This window comes from Mustelus asterias, chromosome 21, assembly GCF_964213995.1.
Source record: "Mustelus asterias chromosome 21, sMusAst1.hap1.1, whole genome shotgun sequence".
Taxonomy (NCBI): domain Eukaryota; kingdom Metazoa; phylum Chordata; class Chondrichthyes; order Carcharhiniformes; family Triakidae; genus Mustelus; species Mustelus asterias.
Genome location: NC_135821.1, coordinates 42,704,385 through 42,721,317, shown reverse-complemented (window position 1 = coordinate 42,721,317; position 16,933 = coordinate 42,704,385).

The following is a 16,933-nucleotide window of genomic DNA, read 5'->3' as shown; positions in this document are numbered from 1 at the left end:
CCGTGGCGGGATTCGAACCTAGAACTCCAGAACATTAACTGAGCTTCTAGATTAATAGTCTAGCAATAATACCACTAGGCCATTGCCTAGTACTGCTGATACTGAAGATCTGCCGGCCCTTTGGCCGGCAGCCCTTGGAGGCGGGTTTTGGTCTTTTAAAATGACTGCTGTCACAAAGGCAACTAATTAGTTGTCAAGCAGATGGAAAATGAAGTCAGGGGTCCCTATAACAGTAAGGTGGGGCTGCCCTTGGTTTTCAGGTCCGACATTGGAGCCCGAGGTGCTCCAGTAAAATTCAATTGATTCTTCAATGCAAGTTCTTGTCAGCAGGATTTTCCCTCCTTGTCATCAACTATTCCTGTAAGCACTCTTAACATCCCCTACAATCCAGAGTGGGTCTTTACTTGCTCATGTATCTGAGTCATTAGTTAAATTCCCCTTGGACAGAAACCATCTCATTACAATAACTGTTATGTTACATGAAGAATTTGATTGTCTGTGCAGTTATTCCTTCATTTTAAGTCACAGAAGGTTAGCATGCAAGTACAGCAAGCTATTAGGAAGGCAAATGGCATGTTAGCCTTTATTGCAAAAAAAATAGAGTATAAGAGTGTAACAACATTAATCAGGCAATTGAGGTTGGCCTGTTAGAATATGAACTCCCTGATTAAGGACCACATTGATGGGCCAATCAAGGAGCCTCTTGCTTTGTGTCTGGGACTCCGACTGTAGACTGCTGACTGAAAGTACTCTGTATGCTGTTGTCAGGCTTGTAAATAAAGGGAATTTGGTGAAGGGACTTCTGCCTCTGAGGACTTATTACAAAGAGTAATGAGGCCTTACTAATTTTATGTCAATAAGACATGAAAAGTAATCCAAAAGTGTAGATATCAAAACATTAATTTTTCTTCAATTTTTATAATGGATTTCCTGCTGAATCAAAAAAAATGGCTGCTATAAGTCACATGGCCACATGATTGGTCCTTTGTTCTGAAGCCAACCAACAACAACAAAAAAAAAATTCTCTCATCATCTCACACTCAATTGCAGACTTTACAATCATGAAACTAGGGGGTTCACAGATCAAAACTTGTTATGCTCGCTGAGCTGTTACCAGGCTCATCTCATAACTGGGACTGTGCAGGTCCATTTCAAAATGGGACCATTGAGGGGACGGAGGATGTCATTTCCATTTGATAAGCTTATCCCTCTAGCAAAGTCAGAGGCCCTGCCTGGACAATAGCTTCCTGACACAAGGATCTCAACTGCATTTTCAAAAAATAATGGCTGGGACATTATCAAATCAAAATCTAGTTCTTCACAAAAGGTAAATATCCCTTTTGACATCATTGTGGAGAAAGAAGGAATACGTGACGTGAATGGTCATGTTGAAATCTCTATATTCCTTTGAGAATGGAGAAGCCCAGAGAAGCTGTTTTTAACACGAACTGGAAAGAATTCCAGCAACCTCTGGCTGAGTAAACAGTTTGCAACCATCGCTAAACTCCCCAAAGCCTGTTTGATTTGTAAAAGTCTCTAATCATCGCCTACCAAGTGGTCGAAGCACAAAAACGCCATAGTGCTGCATTGCCATTCTTTTCAAAGATTCTCGTGCTGTTGTCTCCAAGTAGAAACTCACTTGGGATGAGCTCTGCCACAAAGGAAAAAGTTACAGGCTTAAAAACCCCCATTAGCTGCTTCCCATTGCACGAGCCTCTGCTCACTCAATAAGACAGCTCACACTCCATGAAGCCCATGGGTAGACCTATTAATGATTCCCCATGGGTTTTGTGGTCGTCATAACAATATGGAATGAGAGAGCAGGTTTGAGGAGGCTGTTTGGCCTACTCTTGCTCCTATTTCTTATTATCTTCTCAATGTATTTATAGTAACTTATTTTCAATCAACTAATTCATACAGCACTAACTAGACACATTGGACCTGATTTTGACTCAAAGTGAATGGGTTTAGAATGAGTTAAAATCAGGCCCAAGACTGATCATGTGGTCAAGAAAACATGCCGGTTTAAGGCTTAGCTGCTTGTGAAAGTTGGCCAATTACAAATTGAACGGACTGCCTGCAATTTTGAAGGGTCTGATCTTTGCATTTGTGGATCACAAATGCCTGTATAGCTTTAGTGTTGTGCAGGGAACTGGCCAAATGGTGCGGGGGCACTAAACCGTGGTTAAACAGAAAATTTAAAGGGATATAGCTATTTAAAGGTGTGGCTATACATGAGCACAACACTTCTTACAGATTTTGGAAAGGGTGCAGAGGAGATTCAGAGGAATCACATGTGGGACTTTGTTTCTGTGGAGAGAGTGCCATTGGTCTCTGCTTATTGGAGGAAGTTGCTAAAAGATTTGATACAAGTGTTCAAAATTATGAAGTGTTTTGATAGAATAGAGAGAAACTGGCAGTGAGTTTTTATGATCTGGAGTGTGCTGCCTATAAGGGTAATGGCAGCAGATTCAATAGTAACTTCCGAAAGAACATTGGATACATCCTTGAAAGTGCAAATATGCAGAAGTAAGGGGAAGTAACTGGGAATTGGGCCTAATCGGAAAACTGTTTCAAATCACCTGCACATTCTGTGCTGTAGGGTAATATGAAAACCAAACTACACCAGTCTTTCAGTAGACTTTGCCAAGGCTGAAGGAGAGGAATATCTGACAGAAATGTACTGGAAGGAAGTGGAAGCTTTTAGAGAGTCTGCGGGGAAGTGATGGAGCAGTAAGATGCTCCCATTTCCCTGGCTGGGAAGGTCAATGCACTGATGGATGAAGTGGATGTGCGAAGGTTTGACTTGTTTAAAATGCTTGGCAGGAGGTGATGGCCAGATTCAACATTGCGTACACTATCTGCAGGACCTTGTGATTAATGTAGAAGTGGATGGCACAATTACAAGGATCTGGCAATGCAAGGCTCTCCAACAATACCGTTAATTGTGTTGATGGCTATCGATTGGACATCACAAAGCTTTGCCAGTCAATCCATTCCATTTTTACTGCCCACTCAAGAAAAGCCCTTTTAGCATTTCCATGTTCACATCTCAGTGGGGTAGAGCATTAACAGTAATGTTATTTGTATAATACTTTGCTAAGTTCATATCTTCCAAAGTTACTGTACCTTAATCCATAATAATCGAATCATTCAGCAAAATGCATACCTACATCATAGAATCCCTGCAGTGCGGAAGGAGGCCATTCGGCCAATCGAGTCGACACCAACCACAATCCCACCCAGGCCTATTTCAGTAACCCCGCATACTTAGCCTGCTAATCCCCTGATACTAGGGTCAATTTAGCATGGCCAATCAACCTAACCCGCACATCTTTGGACTGTGGGATGAAACCGGAGCACCCGGAGGAAACCCATACAGGCATGGGGAGGATGTGCAAACTCCACACAGACAGTGAGCTGAGGCTGGAATTGAACCCGGGTCCCTGGCACTATGAGGCAGCAGTGCTAAACACTGTGCCACCGTTCCGTCCGACTGTGCCACTGTTCCGCCCGAAATTTCACTGGTCAGTACGGGGAGCGAACCCACAACCTTGGGTGTTATTAGCTCTAACGATCTGAGGTAACATGTTGGCATGTCTATTAACATAGATGTGGTTCTTCAACTGACAGCCTCTCAAGTTCAGCCATAATTTAATGACACAAAATCACACCTCTGGTAAACCACTGGTGGCAAAGACCTCTTTCTCGTCTGACATACCCAAGTATTTTTGATCATGAATTAATAATTCTGGGTCATGGGCGATCTGCACATGTTCAGATGCAGGTTGATCTACCTCTGTAGTTACTCAAACTCTTCTCTCTTCCTGAAGGTAATCATTGCCATAAACACTTCAATAAAGATTTAAATTTCTTTCAGTCCTAATGTAAACAAAATGAAGCATTGCTCAAATCAAAATTTGGCCAACAGTGCAAAGAGAACATAATACACTCAGAAAGGCGACACGGTGGCATAGTGGTTAGCACTGCTGACTCACATAGCGCCAGGGACCTGGGTTCGATTCCCAGCTTGGGTCACTGTCTGTGTGGAGTCTGCATATTCTCCCCTTGTTAACATGTGTTTCCTCCGGGTGCTCCGGTTTCCTCCCACAGTCTAAAAGACATGCTGGTTAGGTGCGTTGGCCGTGCTAAATTCTCCCTCAGTGTACCCGAACAGGCGCCGGAGTGTGGAGACTAGGGGATTTTCACAGTAACTTCATTGCAGTGTGAATGTAAGTCTACTTGTGACATGAATAAAATAAAATGTATAAACTTTGAGAAAGAAAACCATATAAAAACACCTAAAATGGCAGAAAATAAATGTGAAATTGCACTTTCTTTTCATTGTCCTTCAATCAGGAAATTCCTCCCATGATCCAGCTTTATTTCTATCACACATGGTGGCACAGTGGTAGCACTGCTGCCTCACAGCGGCAGGAACCGGGGTTCAATTCCAGCCTTGGGTGACTATTTGTGTGGGGTTTGCACGTTCTGCCCCTGTCTATGTGGGTTTCCTCCGGGCGCTCTGGTTTCCTCCGACAGTCCAAAGATGTGCAGGTTAGGTGGATTAGCCATGCTAAATTGCCCCTTAGTGTCTCAAGATGTGTAGGTTAGATGGATTATCAATGGTTAATGAGAAGGGTTATCGGAATAGGGCAGAGGCGAGGGCTTGGGTGGGATGCTGTTTCATAGAGTCAGTGCAGACTCGATGGGCCGGGTGGCCTCTTTCTGCACTGTAGGGATTCTAAGGACTATATGGACTAACATACAATGCATTCAGGGAAATGGTTATTATTTAGTGCAAATTTATCTTCTTCAAAAGCCTCAAATACATAAACTTCTCAAATAAATTTTTTATATCTGATCTTATTGGATTAGATTTAAAGAAAATGGAGCTGGTCTTCATGGAGCTTTCCTCCCACAGTCCAAAGGTGTGCGGCTTAGGTGGATTGGCCATACTAAATTGCCTTTTAGTGTCAGGGAGGTTAGCGGGGTAAATACGTGAGGTAACGGGGATAGGGCCTGGGTGGGATTATTGTCAGTACAGGGTCAATGGGCCGAATGGCCTCCTTCTACAGTGTAGGGATTCTATGAAATTCTTTCTATGAAATAAACCATGGTCCTAGCATGTGACTGCACTAATATTGAATAGGCTTCTTATGTCCACTCAATGCACACATTTAATTAACAACTCAAAGAAAATTCCAGATTTGTGAAACATAACTCATTGATTTGAAAATCATGCTATCTTCCCTCATGGTGTCTGCTCTTTAGATCAACTTACAGTTAAATATAAAATATTGACACTGATAGTCTCCTGGAAAATGCTCTCATGCGTACTTCACTACTAGTGTTAGACCAACTGATCTACATAATTCCCTTATTCATGTTTGTTTGAACGTGAGGATCACAGACACCATCAAGCAGCCCTTCACTCCAGTTTTATGGACTCCTGAAAATATTGACAAGGTTGACAAATGTTACAAAGGTTTTTTTTTCTGGGTTGTTAGGACTAATTGCATTTCAGGGTTAGATATATGTGGCAAAGCAGATAAATAAAGTATCAGTTCAAGATGAAAAGCCAGCCAAGGGGATGTAGGCCCTGTTTTATATTGAAAAATCATTTGCTTTGCAAAGATCTTAATTAGTGAATTTCAGCAAGAAGGATGGACCTTTGTACTGCTATTTACTATCTATTCACCATCGTATACTATTACTGGGCAGCACTTTTCCTGTGCTTTGTGCAGCAGCTCTGTAACAAAGGAGGAAATTCGGATAGTCTGAGCCATCCTCCGCAGCACTGAATTTCAAAACCAAGCTGCTTCTACCCTTACTTGGTCCATATAAAGAACAAAGAAAAGTACAGCACAGGAATAGGCGTTGCACATCCTTGTCGATCATGATGCCCCAACTAAAACTTGCTGGACATTTCTTAGTTTCTAGACATTTGATAGCTTCAAATCAGTTTTCAGGATAGTATTAGTATGGCTAATTTAAATCTACTCGAGCTATGGTAACATAACTCCAAAGGTGTGCAGGTTAGATGTATTGGACATGCTAAATTGCCCCTTAGTGTCAGGGGGATTAGCAGGGAATATACGTGGGGTTATGGGGTCAGAACCTGGGTGGGATTGTTGTCAGTGCAGGCTTGATGGGCCGAATAGCCTCCTTCTGTACTGTAGGAATTCTAAGATTCTATAACAAGGTCTGTGGTATCTTTGAATGACAGTAAGAAGTCTCACAACACCAGGTTAAAGTCCAACAGGTTTATTTGGTAGCAAATACCATAAGCTTTCGGAGCACAGCTCCTTCGTCAGATGGAGTGGATATCTGTTCTCCAGCAGTGCACAGACACAGAAATCAAGTTACAGAATACTAATTAGAATGCAAATCTCTACAGCCAGCCAGGTCTTAAAGGTACAGATAATGTGGGTGGAGGGAGCATTCAACACAGGTTAAAGAGATGTGTATTGTCTCCAGACAGAACACCTAGTGAGATTCTGCAAGATCAGAGGGAAAGCTGTGGGGGTTACTGATAATGTGACATAAATCCAACATCCCGGTTTAGGCCGTCCTCATGTGTGCGGAACTTGGCTATCAGTTTCTGCTCAGCGACTCTGCGCTGTCGTGTGTCGTGAAGGCCGCCTTGGAGAATGCTTACCTGAAGATCCAAGGCTGAATGCCCGTGACTGCTGAAGTGCTCCCCCACAGGAAGAGAACAGTCTTGCCTGGTGATTGTCGAGCGGTGTTCATTCATCCGTTGTCGTAGCGTCTGCATGGTTTCCCCAATGTACCATGCCTCGGGAGAACAGTGACCACGACACCACACAACCCTGCCACAGCAACCTCTGCAAGACGTGCCGGATCATCGACACGGATGCCATCATCTCACGTGAGAACACCATCTACCAGGTACACGGTACCTACTCTTGCAACTCGGTCAACGTTGTCTACCTGATACGCTGCAGGAAAGGATGTCCCGAGGCATGGTATGTTGGGGAAACCATGCAGACGCTACGACAGCGGATGAATGAACACCGCTCGACAATCACCAGGCAAGACTGTTCTCTTCCTGTGGGGGAGCACTTCAGCAGTCACGGGCATTCTGCCTTGGATCTTCAGGTAAGCGTTCTCCAAGGCGGCCTTCACGACACACGACAGCGCAGAGTCGCTGAGCAGAAACTGATAGGCAAGTTCCACACACATGAGGACGGCCTAAACCGGGATGTTGGATTTATGTCACATTATCAGTAACCCCCACAGCTTTCCCCCTGATCTTGCAGAATCTCACTAGCTGTTCTGTCTGGAGACAATACACATCTCTTTAACCTGTGTTGAATGCTCCCTCCACCCACATTATCTGTACCTTTAAGACCTGGCTGGCTGTAGAGATTTGCATTCTAATTAGTATTCTGTAACTTGATTTCTGTGTCTGTGCACTGTTGGAGAACAGATATCCACTCCATCTGACGAAGGAGCTGTGCTCCGAAAGCTTATGGTATTTGCTACCAAATAAACCTGTTGGACTTTAACCTGGTGTTGTGAGACTTCTTACTGTGCTTACCCCAGTCCAATGCCGGCATCTCCACATCATCTTTGAATGATCCAGGAATGATAGAATTCGTAAAGTACAGGAGGAGGTCATTCGACCCATCGAGTCTGCACCAACTTTCCAATAGAGCATCTTACCCAGGCCCACCCCACATGCTATCCCTGTAAACCTATGCATTTACCCCACTAAATTTCCTAACCTGCACATCTTGGACTATAAGGACAACATGGCACGACCAATCCATCTAACCATTTTTGGACTGTGGGAGGAAACTGGAGCACCCGGAGGAAACCCATGCAGACATGGGGAGAATGTGCAAACTGCACACAGACAGTGACCCAAGGCTAGAATTGAATCCAGGTCCCTGGCGCTGTGAGGCAGCAGTGCGAACCACTTCGCCATGGAGCACTATTGCACTATTGCCTGCTTCCCAGAGGGAAAGAATGTTGACATTTGTAAAATGTTAACATTTCGATAAGCCAAACATTTTCACCATAAAACAAGGGTGCACTTTGGTTAAAGTTCTTCTCCTCGTCATCCTGTCCCTTTTAATATTCATTTTAAATTTCAATTGTGGGAAAGAAAATGCAATGGCAAGGAATAGGGAAGGTGTGTTTACAAGTTTATAAATTGACAAGAGCGCCCACAGCTCTCTGGAGCCCCTGCCAAGGTTCCCACACACACACTCTCCCCGAGAGTGGAATTCTTCCTGCTGGAACCAACCTCCACCTGCAGAGACCTATTTCAATAGGTCTGAGACATAATACTCGTCCAGACACTTCTCTTTCCTAGTGTTGCCACATGTGCACTCTACCATCAGACCCACTAATCAGCCATGAGTCACATGCCATATATCATTCCCCCCCCCCCACCACCTTCTTACAGTATGGGTGACATGGTGGCACAGCAGTTAGCACTGATGCCTCAGTGTGCTGGGGACCCAGGTCCAATTCCAGCCCTGGGTGATTGTGTGGAGTTTGCATGATCTCTTGGTGTCTGTGTGGAGTTCCTCCGGGTTCTCCGGTTTTCTCCCAGTCCAAAGATGTGCAGGTTAGGTGAATTGGCCATGATCAATGTGCAGGGTTATGGGGAAAGAGCGGTGGAGTGTGCCTGGGTAGAGTGCTCTTTCAGAAGGTCAGTGAAGTCTCGATAGGCTGATTGGCCTCCTTCTGCATTGTAAGGGTTCTATTCCTGTATCATTCCCAAAGATGTGGCGATGCCAGCGTTGGACCGGGGTAAACACAGTAAGAAGTCTCACAACACCAGGTTAAAGTCCAACAGGTTTATTTGGTAGCAAAGGCCACTCGCTTTCGGAGCGCTGCTCCTTCATCAGGTGAATCATTCATCACCCGATGAAGGAGCAGTGCTCCGAAAGCTAGTGGCTTTTGCTACCAAATAAACCTGTTGGACTTTAACCTGGTGTTGTGAGACTTCTTACTGTGTATTCCCAAAGTACCATATCCCAACAACACTACCCCACAACACACCTGTCTAATTCTGCTCAATGCTAACATGCTCAGTCTGGTACAAGTCTTTACCTTAAAAAATGTGAAAAGGTAAGGTAAAAGAACATATAAAAATGATCAGGGCTTCATAGTTTTCACAGAAAACTGCATAGAAAATACTCGTGAAAATGCCACAGAATACTACGTATGGGTTTTTAATGTATTCAGCCTGTTTATTCAGTAGCACTAATGAAATATTGTTCTTTGTATGGTTTAGCATCCATAATAAGCTGTGTGCCCCATGTCTCATTATAAACAATACAATGGAAGATCTGGTGATATTAAAAAAAACACTAACCTGAGTAGTATTGAGGATTAAATTCTTATCCCTGTACATTAGTGCCCCTGGAATAGCCACGAACAGAAGCATTATGTTGTAGAATATTGAGTTAACAGTTAAACACGGTTGATAGTTAATGGCACGGTGGCACAGTGGTTAGCACTGCTGCCTCACAGCACCAGGTACCTGAGTTCAATTCCTGGATTGGGTGACTACGCAGAATCTGGATGTTCTCCCTGTGTCTCCATGGGTTTCCTCCGGGTGCTCCAGTTTCATAGCGTCATCGGCAGGAAGTCTACCGGCAGGCGCGTCCGAGGCCAACGGAGAATGCTGTTCTGCGTGCCTCGCCCGCCCTGTGTGCTGGTAAAATCAGGCCCATCGAGTCATAGAGGTTTACAGCATGGAAACAGGCCCTTCGGCCCAACTTGTCCATGCCGCCCTTTTTTTAACCACTAAGCTAGCCCCAATTGGGGCTGACACTACGGGCCCTGTTTTACCATTTTGATTCTAAGTGCTGGGCGGACTTGAAACTGGGAGTGTTTCAGATGCGACTTTTAGACTCATTCTGAGGCATCCCCATATGCACTCTGCCTGAAGAAGTATCAGCAAGTCCGAATTTCATGGCACAAGCCTGTGGGCGGGGCTTAACACACCCAAAATCCTGTAGCTCCAGCACCTCCAACTGCGCACGTGCCAAAAAAAATGATAGAATGCAACTCCATCCCAGGCCAGATAATGCCTCTCCCTGGCCCCCACCGATATTGCCCCCCCCCCCCCATTATCCCCCCACCCCCTTCACCACCCAGCCCTATTGAGGGCCCCTCCCCCCCTTCCTCCCATCGATCTCAGGCAGAGTGATCCACCCTCCCCCTTCCTCCCCTTCACTGATCTCAGGCAGAGTGGCAACGGAGCCCCCCTCCCCCCTACTGATCTCAGGCAGAATGGCAGTGGACCCCACCTTCTCCCCCACTGATCTCAGGCAGAGTGGCAGCAGACCCCCCTTCACCCCCACCAATCTCAGGCAGAGTGGCAGTGGACCCCCCCTTCCCCCCACTGATGTCAGGCAGACTGGCAGTGGATTCCCCTCCCCCCACCTCCCCACTGATCGCAGGAAGAGTAGCAGCGTACCCCCCCTTCCCCCCACTGATCACAGGCAGAGTGGCAGTGGATTCCCCTCCCCCCCACCTCCCCACTGATCACAGGCAGAGTGGCAGCGGATCCCCCTCCCCCCACCTCCCCACTGATCGCAGGAAGAGTAGCAGCGGACCCCCCCCTTCCCCCCACTGATGTCAGGCAGAGTGGCAGTGGATCCCCCTCCCCCCACCTCCCCACTGATCACAGGCAGAGTGGCAGCAGACCCCCCCTTCCCCCCACTGATGTCAGGCAGAGTGGCAGCGGATCCCCTCCCCCCCACCTCCCCACTGATCACAGGCAGAGTGGCAGCGGACCCCCCTTTCCCCCCACTGATGTCAGGCAGAGTGGCAGCAGATCCCCCTCCCCTCCCCACCTCCCCACTGATCACAGGCAGAGTGGCAGCGGACCCCCCTTTCCCCCCACTGATGTCAGGCAGAGTGGCAGCGGATCCCCCTCCCCCCCACCTCCCCACTGATCACAGGCAGAGTGGCAGTGGACCCCCCTTCCCCCACTGATGTCAGGGAGAGTGGCAGCGGACCCACCTTCCATCCCCCACTGATCTCAAGCAGAGAGCCGTCAGACGCTCAGCACTTACCTCCTCACTAGCCCTTACTGATGCAGTGCCGGAGTTGGACTTTAATGGACCTTGTCTGTTTTGCACCGATTCTGGATGGGCGAACGTGGTGGTAAAGGGGGAAGTGCTGGTAAGATTGGGCGTGCAGCCCATTAAGTCAATTTAAATGCATGCAAATGCATTTAAATAGTCATCCCGCCCAATTTCGGGCGCGGTCCCGATCGCGGCCATTTGTGGCTCTTGGTAAAGCGCGAGCTGGCGCAGAGGTGGGCACAGATTGCGCTACTCACCTCGCACCTGACTTTACCAAGTTTTCGCGCCTGAAAACGGGCGCAATGCGATGGTAAAATAAAGCCCTTCAGTGCAGTGCTGACTGAGTGCTGCACTGCAGGAGGTGCCGTCCTTCACAAGAAAAGTTAAACCAATGCTACCTAAACTTTTTTCTGCTTCACATTTTAAGGCTCCACACTTGGTGCGGCCCCAGAGTGAACATTAGAGGTAGGAGAGAATTGTTGAGCTCGGGGAAGGTTCCAACAGCAAGGAGACAGGCACAGAAAAAAGCAGCTATGAATCTGCCATTTTGCAGGCCCTGATGGTGTCAGTGATCGGGCCTCAGACCTCATTGGATTAGGTAAGCTCCACAGAATGTCAAAGCTGAGTCTCCACTCCACAGCGGCACGGTGGCACAGTGGTTAGCACTGCTGCCTCACAGCGCCAGAGACCTGGGTTCGATTCCCGACTTGGTCACTGTCTGTGCGGAATCTGCACATTCTCCCCCCGTGTCTGCATGGGTTTCCTCCGGGTGCTCTTGTTTCCTCCCACAGACTGAAAGACGTGCTGGTTAGGGTGCATTGGCCATGCTAAATTCTCCCTCAGTGTACCCGAACAGGCTCCAGAGTGTGGCGACTAGGGGATTTTCACAGTAACTTCATTGCAGTGTTAATGCAAACCTACTTGTGACACTAATAAATAAGCCTAAAATTTAGCAGCCCTCACTGCTGTCTCAGGGCTCACGACTCCAGTTGCTCATCCCGTGATCCCAACTGGGGTCACAACATGAAGTTTGGGAACCTCTGCTTTAAATCAAGGCCCAAGACCCCTCTCGGGGGGGGGGGGGGAATATGAAATATCCCATGGCATAACCATCGGTGCAGCCTCAATGGACCAAATTGCCTCCTTCTGCACTGTAGGGATTCTATAGCATGAAGGAGAGCATTGGAGTTCTTCCTGGCCAATATTACTTTTCAGATGATATCACTGATTCAGGTGATCTGATTGTTATCACATTGCAGGTTTTGAGACTTTGGGGTGTGCTCATTGGCTGCTGGGTTTCTCACATTCAAACGGTGACGACACTTCACAATAGTATGTCACCGACTATAAAGTGTTTGAGATGATTAAAGTGCAGGATGCCATATAAAGACAAGTTCCGTCTTTTTCTGATGCTGCTTCCACCATTGCCATGATGTACTGGTCCTATATAATGAGGATATAGCAAATTAATGACTTTAATGTAATGTTTGGCAATTAAACTGAGTTGTTCAGGCTTGAAATCAATATTTTAAAATAAGAAATTTAATGTACTTGTAATTCGGATTAATAGTTCATATTCACAGGGGAATTCCAGCTTTTAATGCATTGCAGTTACCATGGATTGAACATCGATCCCAGTGGGATCAGACTCAAAAGCCCCAAACTCACTTATTAAATTAGATCGCCTCCGAGCAAAACCTGTGGCTCTGGGGGAATCACACCAAAGATATGACAGGTTGCGAAAATTAATTTTAAATCTTCCTTGATTAGTAGGCACATTGCACATGCAGAAGGTGGTGACTTGGAAACAAGGCTGTCAGTTAATGGTCTACGGATCATCTTCTGGTTCACTGTAATCTTGTTTAAGGACAAGCTTTTTGAAAAAAGAAACTCCCTAATTTTAGAACAATCAGAAAAATGCACCTCCGCAAATCTCCTCTGAAAGCAGATAATTTACTGCCTCTGCTCAAAGTGAAGTGGAATGTGGCCTGCTGTTACAAACCCCTTCATTATAACGAAACCCAGTCCGAGGAAAATCTAACTCACGTTCCACAAAAAGGGAAAGCTGCTTCAGAATATAGAGGGAACAGAATGAGAACAAAGACAGCAACCTTGTAGGAGGGGAATTGGATTCTAAAGGAGATTCGCCCAGAGTATGCAACTTAATTTGCGCTAAAATTACACTTGCTTGGGAGAGAATACTGGAGTGATCAGCCTCATGCAAGCAGGGCAGTCTAAGCAAAGTGGATTAGCATCAACAAAAAAGAAAGATTCACAATTTAAAGTTTATTTTATTAGTGTCACATGTAGATTTACGTTAACACTGCAATGAAGTTTCTGTGAAAATCCCCTAGTCGCCACACACAAGCGCCCATTCGGATACACTGAGAGAGAATTTGGTATGGCCAATGCACTAAACCAGCACATCTTTTGGACTGTAGGAGGAAACCCATGCAGACACAATGTGAAGATTCCGCACAGACAGTGACCCACGCCGGGAATTGAACCCGGCTCCCTGATGCTGTGACGCAGCAGTGCTAACCACCGTGGCACCGTACCGCCACTTATAGGGAACCATTCACAACCACAGCATGTCCCAAGGCAACCTATAGCCAATGAAGCACTTTTGAATTGCAGTCACTGTTGGTAATGTGGGAAAATCAACAGCCAAAGTGAATGTAGGGAAGTCTCACAAACTGCAATATAAAAATGAGCAGATTTGCTGTGTGATGTTGGATAAATATTGGCCAGGGCACTGGGGATAACTCTCCAACTCTTCAAAACAGTGGTGCGCAATCTATTCCTGAGAGAACAGGCTGGCCTTGGTTTAATAAAATAATAGCAAAATACTGCGGATGCTTGACTCTGAAACAGAAACAGAAAATGCTGGAAAATCTCAGCAGGTCTGACAGCATCTGCGGAGAGAGAATAGCCGCCAACGTTTCAAGTCTGGATAGCCAGAGCACCGCTGCCTCACAGCGCCAGGGACCTGGGTTCGATTCCCGGCTTGGGTCACTGTTTGTGCGGAGTCTTCACGTTCTCTCCGTTTCTGCGTAGATTTCCTCTCACAGTCCGAAAGATGTGCTGATTGGGTGGATTGGCCGTGCTAAATCCTCCCTCAGTGTGTCCGAACAGGTGCTGGAGTGTGGCAACTAGGGGATTTTCACAGTAACTTCATTGCAGGGTTCATGTAAGCCTTACTTGTGACTAATAAATAAACCTTTGTCAGAGCTCACAGGAGAGGGTAAATGTGTGGCACTGCAACACTCCCTCACTGTGACACAAAAGCACCAGCCTTGATTTCTTTTGCGCTTAGGTAATAGATCGGGTCTTGAATCGACAACCTGCTGACTGAGACATTGGTTGTATTAGCAATGGAAGCCAATAAACAGCAGTGCTCACCTCAGATCCCGCCTGCCACGGCAATTGTAGCGGGTGGGATGCAGACCATCCAAAGCTCCCTTGACCTCGGTCGGGAACTTGCGGTTTTGGGGCGAACGCAGCTGGAAAATCCCACTCCAAGTCTCTGATCAGAACTAATTTTGTGACAATGGGTTTGCATTTCAGAGCAGAGCAAGCAAGCAGAGTAGTACAATCGTTGCTGGCAGAACAACTGGAAATTATTAGAATTCTGTATGTTATGTTGGATTAAAGTCACAGTTTACCCACTTGCACTAGATCAAGAAACACATTTGCAGAGTTGAAATTATTCAGTGGTTTTAGTGGAATGATGCTTAACATGCTAATTCGAGGTTCTTTTATCTACCATTTAATGAAGGCATTAACCTGTTTAAAATAAACGGTTTAAAGTCTCTGTAACGTAATGGACAGCGGAGTATCATAAAAATGCCTTAAGCTTTTGTCTGCCGAGATTTGGCAACAGTAATTTTTAGTCTAATATGTAGTCATTATCCACGCTTCTGAACAACAACAAAAAAAGAAAAATGCTGTGGGCCGGATTCATTTATTTTCTGCTGATGTCTAATTGCGGGGTGTAGAAAATTGGCCGACACTCAAACCACGCGCACCTGTGTGGCAAGCGAAACTCTGACCTTGAAATCTGCCAATTTCTGTTTCATGTTTCTTTTTGTAACGCGCTTGGAACAGCTGCATCTCCATTCATCCGTAACAATTACATCACAAAGGGAGTCAATAAAAAGGAGGAAAGTTCTGCAAAGGCTGGGGTGTTGTACATGTTTGACGAGGAATAAAATAATTCTGGGGTCGAACTTCTTCAATGGTTCTCCTAATCGTCCGCTGTAACTTGACAGAAAATCAAGAGAAAAGACACATCGTGTTTTCTTTCCACAGGATTTACGTGGGATGTTCCATCAAAGTTTCAGCAGTTGATCTGCAGACCCTCATGAATATATATAACCCCTCTGAGGATTGTTTAAACTTTTCTTTATCCTTTCACTGGATTTATTGCCCATCCTTATTTGCCCTTGAATTTAACATTTCAGAGCGCAGTAATAGTCATAGGCTGAAAATTTTCCATCCCGACTGCCACGGGGATCATAGCGGGCGAGACGGGCAATTTGGCAGACCATTTAAAGGCTCGTTAGCCCGAGAGGGAACCACTGATGATGCGTGCCCACCAGCTCCGCTGGATAGGGAGTCCTGTTCCACAAACCTACAGAGGGCAGCAGCCAGAGCCTGAGGGCGGGATGTCCCGGCCGCACTCTGAGGTCAATGGACCTTTGCGTGATCCGTGTCCTGCCCGCTCCGATTTCTGTGGCTGGGAAAATTCCTCCCTGAGAATTTCCTGAGATGCTGGTGTTCCAATATGTCAGGACAGCTGATCCTATGCTTGGTGGATCCTGTGTTGGGGTTCTTACCTCTCTCTACCTGGATCTTAGTGTTAATACTCTCCTGGCTTGCGAAGGGGTATGAAAACCAGGAGAAGGCAGTTGGTGTTGTCCCTTTTGTTGCTCCTGTAGCTGCTGGAGCAGTTGATGGTAATGTGATCTCTGCTCCTAGAACTCGATGTGGAGATGCCGGCGTTGGACTGGGGTAAACACAGTAAGAAGTTTAACAACACCAGGTTAAAGTCCAACAGGTTTATTTGGTAGCAAAAGCCACACAAGCTTTCGAGGCTCTAAGCCCCTTCTTCAGGTGAGTGGGAATTCTGTTCACAAACAGAACTTATAAAGACACAGACTCAATTTACATGAATAATGGTTGGAATGCGAATACTTACAACTAATCCAGTCTTTAAGAAACAAAACAATGGGAGTGGAGAACTCAGCAGGCCTTCAATTTAGAACTGCATAAGCTGCTCCCATGTTTTGGTAAAGAGTGTAGTAAGGAGTCTAACAACACCAGGTTAAAGTCCAATGTGTTGTAAATAAACCTGTTGGACTTTAACCTGGTGTTGTTAGACTCCTTACTGTGTTTACCCCAGTCCAATGCCGACATGTCCACATCTTGGTAAAGAGTGGCAGCAGGCAAGCCAGTTGAATGAAGTTCTAGCCGACAAATTGGCATTCACCTATCCAGCAGTGATAGCATTCTCTGAGAGGGGAAGTGATTTGAATAGCTTTCTCTCACCTCCAGGCATGGCTGGAACTCTTCGTGGAAACAGACCAAAGCCTTCTCAGCTTGTCAGTTTCACTGAGGAAACTCCTCCCATTGTGCACTTGTCTCAGCGTGCTTGAGAAATCTAGACATGAATATTGAAACTGCACTCAATTGGCTTCGTAATTACCTTAAAAGTTTACCTGACAGTTCCAAGGGAATTTCCAGCTCACCTTCAATCTGGATGCGCAGAAATCAAGAAAAGGGTGGATGACATTGGGATCCTGATCCAACATTAATATAAGGGGCAAAACAGAAAATCTCAGCAGGCCTGACAG